At 41.7% G+C, this 8,162-nt stretch overlaps 1 long non-coding RNA gene across 4 annotated transcripts; it reads left to right on the top strand.

The window, feature by feature from the left end:
* The first annotated feature begins 942 nt into the window (after positions 1-942).
* On the top strand, positions 943-7,699 carry LOC107990029 (uncharacterized). Of its 4 annotated transcripts, none has more exons than XR_003052976.1 (5): positions 943-2,591; positions 3,197-3,362; positions 3,499-3,573; positions 4,473-5,100; positions 7,474-7,699. It is a non-coding gene; the product is annotated as an uncharacterized LOC107990029 (long non-coding RNA). The 4 variants fall into 4 exon arrangements; XR_003052977.1 differs by lacking the exon at positions 943-2,591 and adding an exon at positions 2,660-3,111; XR_003052975.1 differs by lacking the exon at positions 943-2,591 and adding an exon at positions 4,035-4,119 and having other exon boundaries at positions 2,660-3,362.
* Positions 7,700-8,162: the final 463 nt, after the last annotated feature.

The following is an 8,162-nucleotide window of genomic DNA, read 5'->3' as shown; positions in this document are numbered from 1 at the left end:
TCTCTCTCTCTCTCTCTCTCTCTCTTTCTTTATCTCTCTCTCCCCTACTCACCCCTTTACCTCCCTTATCTCTCTCTGTTCCTCCCCATTCTCTCTCTCTCTCTCTCTCTCTCCCCCTCTCTCTCTTTCTATCTCTCTTACAGTTTCACTTGTTCCTGCTCTTGCTATGAAACTGTTAACAAAATGGTGTTTTCTAAATTTAATAAACATGGTTTTGAAAGTAAATATTGTCATTCTTGCCGACCACAGCAGATTTGAAACCTCCCCAATCCTGGAGAGTGGATTTGAAGCCCCCCCAAAACGCTACATCTTCTTTTGTGTTTTTTTTGTGTGTGTGTTTTTTTACAGAATCTTCCATCTTCCATAAGTAAACTGGACTGAGGCCGGTTCCCAGGATATGATTTGATTTGGTTGGAGTCAGTGGACTGGTCTGGCCTGGAGTAATTGGATTTTCGGTGAAGCCCTGTGACTGGTACAGGATGTGTCCTCACTAATGAGCCCAGTGTATGGAGGTGTGACTGTCTTTGTCTCTGTTTTGCAAACCCTTAGTCTAATTCTGAGGACAGCACCTTTACAATTGGGCTGATCTGAGGTCAGCACAGTGTGTGACAAATGATTCCGCCGAGGGAATCGCTTCTAGAGAGACTTTAATGAGGTGTTAAGGGAATGGGTTTGAGAAAAGGATGGAACTGTTTCTGCCTCCGTCTCCCTCTGCATCGTCTTTGTCTTTTGTCTTACAGGATAAAAAGAAGAAGAAGAAGAAGAAGAATGTGTCGTGCTGTTCAATGTTCAGGTTGATGGGACATTAGGACAGTCACAGTAAGTCGGTTGATGGGACATTAGGACAGTCACAGGAAGTCCAGGTATGATGATGATGATGATTGTATAAATGTTAAAAACTAAAGCCTAAACTTCCATCACTTCCATCATAAATGTTAAAAACTAAAGCCTAAACTCCTATCATCAACTCCTAGCATGTGTTTGTTGAGGCTTCAACCTCTGGTCTGCGGCCCGGCTTGCGTCACAGCAGCCCGTCTGAGATCAGGACAGTCATTAACTAGACTGACTAAGACTGACAGTCTGGTTAATCTTGTTAGAGGACAACGACTGGAAAAAAAAAACCTCCACCAGCCACCGAAAAAATGCACCGTAATGACTTATTTCCGCTAACTCTACGAGGCTACATTTTATTTCCAAGATACAAAAAGTCTTTTGACTTCAGCAACAGCCTCGTTCAACAGTCGGTCCTTGTGTTGAGCCAAAAAAGAAAAATGTGATTCAACCATAACAGCACTGACCGCAGTGAACTGAAAACAGCCGCTTGCCCTCGGTCACCGCTCCACCTGGAGTGAGGACAGACGGTGGCGACGCCAACCGTCTGCCCACCTGCTCCACCGTGATTAAAGCTCTAATGGTAACATATGGTGTGTGGGACGTCCGCCCCGTGCTGATCCCGGGGACAAAAGGTTTGTGTAATCGTCAGGTGAGTTTGCTGTGCTCCTTCAAATCCTCATTATATCCTCATTATGTCCAATTAAAGGGACGCTGCAGTGATGCCTCTGCTTTTAGACCTGGTGGTTCTCACGGCAACGGGGTTTCAGCAGCAGCTGCCGTTCTCTCAGCTCTTTTTTTTTTTTTGTTTCCTTTAAACTTCCCCCTGATCTACTGTTTGTGTCTTATTTATGAACTAAATGGAGTTTTTAACCTTTAGCGTTGATTTATTTTCCGTCTACGTTTTTCCTCTATACTCTGTCCACGTTTCAACTTTTTCATGTTTATATTTGGAACCTGTCAAACGCAGTTGTCTTTCTTATATCCAGGGAGTCTTGTTAAGTTTATTTTTTAAACCCACGCTGCATTGTTTTGACACATGCTGCGGTGATGTCTTCACATGACAGGTTTCTGTGCAGCGTTGAACCGTCGGGTCAGTGTGAACCTGGGTCGAACATCAAACATCCTCACCTTAAAAAGAGAAAAATCTATTTATTACTCCATCGCAGGCGGGATTTTAACTGATGTAAAATAAAAACATGGCACATGTACTGTATGTTTCTACATGTATATTTAACAATACATGTAAAAAAAAAAACAAAAAAAACATGAGGCATTAAGCCAAATGTATACAGTACATCATTTAAGACCTAAAGCCTTTAATTCCTTGAGTAAAGACTGTATGTCCGCTCTGCATAACATCAATATATTTTGGATGTTTTCCAGGAGAATTGATGGCTGTTAGCAAACCTCATCTATGCAGTTGAAGGAAACTGAGCACCATCTTCATCCTCCTCCTCCTCATCATCATCTTCATCACAATGGTGACAGCGCTCAGATAAACGAGGACTGGTCCCTGTGCTCGCTGCTCGACCGATGAGATCCTTGGTCATTTTCTGGTTGGGACGGAGGGAGAAGAGGAAGACAATGAAGAGGAAGAGATGGAGGAGACGACACAGACTGTGTGGTTTTACTCCTGTGTCAGGAGCCGTGGCCTTACTCCCCCACTCCCCCACTCTTCCTCGCTGGAATCTCCGTTATGTGCTCCATGAATCACACGAACATGGCTTCAGTGTTGATGGAATGTGCTGAGTTTCCAGGTAGTGAAGCAGGAGGTTGCAGGAGCAGGGGGTGGTGGGGGTGGGGTTGGTGAGGGGGGAGGGTTGAGAGCAGCACTGAACGCCTGTAATTTCTCGCTCCACTTCTCTTTGCTTTAGCGCCGAGGACACAGCGTTCATTAAAAGTCAAAGCTGTCAATCATCAACTCCCATAAAGCTCTCCTGTAAACTGTAATAATATTGGTACTGGTTCCAGGCAGTAATGCAGTCATGTGGCAGAACTTTAAATGGAATGGTAGAAGAGTGAGAGATGGTGACGCTCTGGATGAGTTCCTTTTTTGTTTTTTATCTTGTTGTTTACCACTGATAGCCCATGGGGGCTCCATCATGGCCAAGGAGTAACCTGAAGGTCGATTATCCTTGGCCGCGAAACACCTCAAACCTCATCTTTCTTTGACTACACTCACTCATGGAAAAGAAAACCAGGAGGTGGAGTCCCCGCAGCAGCATGTCGTCCACACCTACCATGGGTTTATGTCCCATGGAGGACACCTGAGAAGGGGTAGAATCATCTCCCAACACGGAGGGGTTACTATTGAAGTATGAAGTTCTGATATTCTGGGTTTTGTGTTTGTTCCATGTACCAGGAGATGTCAGAAATGTCGCCCTGGCCTGGAGTTTAAGACACCTAGATGATATTCCTAATAGTTCCGTAAATCCAATGTGATCCAACATGGCTGCCTCCAGCTGATGTAAACAAAGAAGGGCTCGTTTGATGACGACGTTTTGAAGACCAAGAGTTTGTTCACTCAGGTGAGTCTTTGTGAGTCATTATTTCACACTTAGGATTCTTTTGTATTATGTTTCTGTCAGGAGAAGTGGAATAGAATTTGAGATTTATCTTTAAATAAATAACGGTCTGTTTGTGTGTTTCTGTCCCTGCTGGCAGCCATGTGTTCTCGGAGCTGACACCTGCAGTTCTCCTTTCACTCCTCGGCAGAAGGCAGTCTGCAGGAATGTTGAGGTACGTAATACATGACAAAACCTTGTGGTATTTACTAAAAAAAAAAAAAACAGGATTATTACTTCCACTTGGCGGACACACACACAGACACACCTTTGTTTCTGGTAAATACATTTTAAGAATATTTTGATGCTCCTAGAAGAATAGGTTTGGGGATTTTTTTTTTTTTTTTCAGGTTCACTTCCAGCTTTTTCCTGCACTTTTCCTAAAATAGTTACATGATGATGGACAGGCAGCCTGTCCAAAATGTCTCCTTACTTTCAATCCAATGCATGCTGGGATATGCTCCATTGCTCCGTTGACAATGAGGGGAAAACAGCAGATGAGGAATATAAATGAGATGTGCATCATACACTGAGCCAAACTATTAATAAATATATACATATTTAATCTATTTAAAAATAATAAAATACAAAATAATAATTTGTTCTTGAAGATGTTTTCTTTTTTTTTCCCTCCAGCTCCAGATGAGCTGAGAGAGGGACCAGTTTGACGTTCCTCCATATTTCACATTCAACACTCATTCCTTCACACGTTGCCAGCGTGGTGAGATTTTAACACATGTGCAGGACACATAAATTTATAATGCATGTAATTTAGCTGGAGCAGCAGTGGAAATGGACGATGACCTTGAAATGTCACAACAGAAATGGAAGAGCAGTGATTTTCATCCTGGAAATCTGTGCACCTTTATTTGTGTAGTTGATCTTTTTTACGTGATCTTATTTATTCGTTGCTTATAATTTGGTCACTTCATGGTGAACTGAACGGAGAGAGAGAAAAATTTGATTTTGAAAATTCATATTTTTAGCCAAATAATCCAATAATATGTGAAGTATAGTTTGTGTCGATGTACGTTTTTTTGAGAAGGTTTTGTGTCTTATTCGACTTTTTTTCAGAGAACAATAGGTTCCTTGCGCTGACTGCGTGTCCTTGCTGTTGTCCATCAGTCTTTCTCCGTGTGCGTCAGTGCTCAGCCCCTGGTCCTGAGAAGTTCAGCATCAGCAGACACAATTCCAGGGAGAGTTTGTTCTATGGATTTCTGTGGCTCTGATGGAAACGAAACACCTTATTTTTCCTCACACGTGAAATCGTGTGAAGAGAGTTGTGCGTATGTGTGTGTGTGTGTGTGAGAGAGAGAGAGAAACTGCTAAGGCCAAACTGATCAATACATTTTCCTCCACAAGCTCTTCAAATTTGTCCTCTGTAGTGCTGGGTTACCATGGTAACCCCAGTTCTTTAAACAATGAAATTGGGGGTGAAAATATGATATATATATTTAATTTTTGCCTTTTTCATATAATCGTCTCTTGCTTTGAAAAAAAATATCTTGTTTAAATTGTAGAGACTTTAGAGAGGAATTCTGACCTGTGTCACAGTATAATCACATCTGCAAATTACTTCTTCTTTTTCCCCCCAGAGAGTCTTATTTATCCTCCACTACATTAGACGGAGCTGTGATTCCTGGAGACTCGTTGCAACACTGACATCTAGTGGTTCTTCTGGGAGCTCCTGACTCATTGTGAGGTATTTTAAAAAGAACGTCTGAATGGTAGCAATAAAATAATACCTCACACTCACTCTTGTCTTTCCTGATCTGCACTGATGCTAAAAATGATGCTAAAAAGACCAAGTGTTGGTCCAATCAGAGGCTGCAGCGTCATTACTCTTGTGGAATTAAACTCAGTAGACAGCAGTTAATCTCTTTATTTACAGAATTTGTGCTTTGAGGGAACACAGTCTTGGATGTGGCAGTAAACAGGACGAGATGCCTGCAGCAGGAGGGGGATCACCACCCACTCAGACCCACAGCTTCCGCTGGTGGAGGACACGACACGAGCCAGAATATAAATACCATCGCATTAAAAAAAAAAAAACTGACTTCCTATAAAAGAGTCAGACCATCTGGGAATAACTTACAGTGTTTCTCAACACGTAAATATCCACACATTCTGAGACCACACACACACCGCAGTTTTGACTGATGCTAAAAATGATGCTAAAAAGACCAAGTGTTGGTCCAATCAGAGGCTGCAGCGTCATTAATCTTGTGGAGTTAAACTCAGTAGACAGCAGTTAATCTCTTTATTTACAGAATTTGTGCTTTGAGGGAACACAGTCTTGGATGTGGCAGTAAACAGGACGAGATGCCTGCAGCAGGAGGGGGATCACCACCCACTCAGACCCACAGCTTCCGCTGGTGGAGGACACGACACGAGCCAGAATATAAATACCATCGCATTAAAAAAAAAAAACTGACTTCCTATAAAAGAGTCAGACCATCTGGGAATAACTTACAGTGTTTCTCAACACGTAAATATCCACACATTCTGAGACCACACACACACCGCAGTTTTGTGTTTCTCAGTGTGAAACTTGTACTTCCCCCTGACCGTAGAGGAACTCTCTGACCAAACCATCAAAATATGAAAGTGCAAATGAATAAGTCGTTTGGAAACTCAGCAGGTCTGTGGTAAAAAAAAACAAAAAAAAAACAAAACAAAATTTAAAAAAAGAGAAAGATATAAAGATCAGTCCCTGTAAAACAAAATGATAAAAAACAAAACAAACAAACAAACAAACAAAAACCAGAAACCAGTTAAAGGAAGTTTTTTCCTCTGTGTGTGGGCATTTATATCTAAGAATAACCAGACAAATAAGTGATTTATAAAACGAATTGTCTGGATGATAAGATTATAAAATTTCTGCTTTCAATTTCTTTATCTCTGGGTTTCTAGAGGGAAAAAAATTAGAAAAAACGTCTCTTTTTTTCAAATTTTCTCACATTTTTTGGCTAAAAGATAAAAAACACTGGAGGTGGAAGATTTACTGACGTCACGTAGCTGAGGACGAAGCTTAAATCACACACACTGCTGGAGGTTTGACCTACTTCGAAACATTTGATGTCCAGTAATCGCTGACCCCAGCAGCATTATACGGCCATTAGTGCCCCTGCTGGTGGAATATGCAATTAATGATTTAAGGAGGGGGACGGGGGACTCCACACGATTAATAATCCTTCGAGGAATGCAAATTATTTTTTCATGAATAATTAACTGGCTGAAGAGGAACGATGGTTTAAAAGTCCGAGCAGAACAGTGTTATCAGACAAAACAGTTTTAATACGTGAAAATATTTTTAATTTACTCCTATCAGAGCTGCTGTCAGAAGAACAGGAGACTCCTGTTTACCTGTATGGCACCACCTCTGGTTTTTCAGTGTAACTACATCTAACCACAGAGCAGAAAAAACAACAACAACACGTGAAAATAATATTAAAAAATGGAACATAGAGAAAACAAAATGCTGTTTGTTGTTTGTCCCGTGATGGGGGGGAGGGGGCTGGTAGGGAGTGGGGAGGAAAAAAAATCTCTACTGACTAAATTCTCGTCAGTTCCAGCTGCCAAAAGCAGCAGTTCTTCTCTTCTATCAGTGAAAAATATTTTAAAAATTCAAGACTCGTGTGCACAATAAAGTTATATTTCATGGTTTTTCAGCTGAAATACAAGAAATGTTTAAATATATTAACCACATCTCTGTATGTATTTCAAACCATATATTGAATTTTAGATTTCATATAAGATTCAATATATATTTTACTGCTGGTAAACTGCACTTTTAATGTTGCTGCTACGTATATTGCCGGGATTTGGAGTTTATATTTCATATATTTAAATGTATATTATATTATTACTACTGTTGATTTTTCCTTTCATTTGAGCCACAAGGTGGAGGTATGGATTGTGTTCTTGCTTAAAAGCATGTACTGTATATATAACACTCAAGGCCCGTGGGCCAAATTTGGCCCGTCACCTCATTTTATACGGCCCACCAGGGCTTAACATGCGTATTCCAAATGTCTAATCTGTCCCATCAACTACATCTCTGTGTGATCCACAGGTCTTTCCAGAAGCTGCTGGTTCATCTGCTCCAATAAAAACCCCTCCGTCGTCAACACCCCATCATCCTGCTGCCGCCTCACCTCCAACGCACTAACGACGCCGGTCAACTTTTCAACTCATCTCATCGTCCACGGAGGCACTAATGTGATGATGGGAGTCATAATGTGGGAGCTGAGGGTGGAAATCACCAAAACAAAAAGTCCACACAGCCGTGCTGCCGTTCATCAGGGGGGAGGAGGGGGGAGGGAGGCAGGGAGAGTGCTAGTATCATGTCTTTTCCTGCCGTGCCTGCATTCAAACTCATTCATCCGCTTCCAGCCGCTGACCTCTGCTGCAGGCTCGGAACATGACTCATCAGATTCCTGATGAAGGCGATTCAGCGTGACTGGCGCTGACTGTAAAGAGCCTCATCAGCGCCGACGCCGACGCCGGCTCCGGCTGTGATCACCTTCTGACCACATTTGCATCGTTACACAGATGACGTAAACTCCAGATGGTTCTGGTAACTTTATGACAGAAAAAAATGTTCCACTCAACACAGACAAAAGGGGTCAGTGGTGATAATGATCATCACGTTATCAATATGATTATGGTAACAAATTCTATTTTTTCTAACTCAATTAATCTTATCGTGCTTTACCCAAATATTTACAAATAACTGAAATATTTGGAGGCCCCATTTGGAGG

This window comes from Cynoglossus semilaevis, chromosome 19 (genome assembly GCF_000523025.1).
Source record: "Cynoglossus semilaevis isolate Cse_v1.0 chromosome 19, Cse_v1.0, whole genome shotgun sequence".
NCBI lineage: Eukaryota > Metazoa > Chordata > Actinopteri > Pleuronectiformes > Cynoglossidae > Cynoglossus > Cynoglossus semilaevis.
This window is presented reverse-complemented; position numbering and strand designations above follow the sequence as displayed.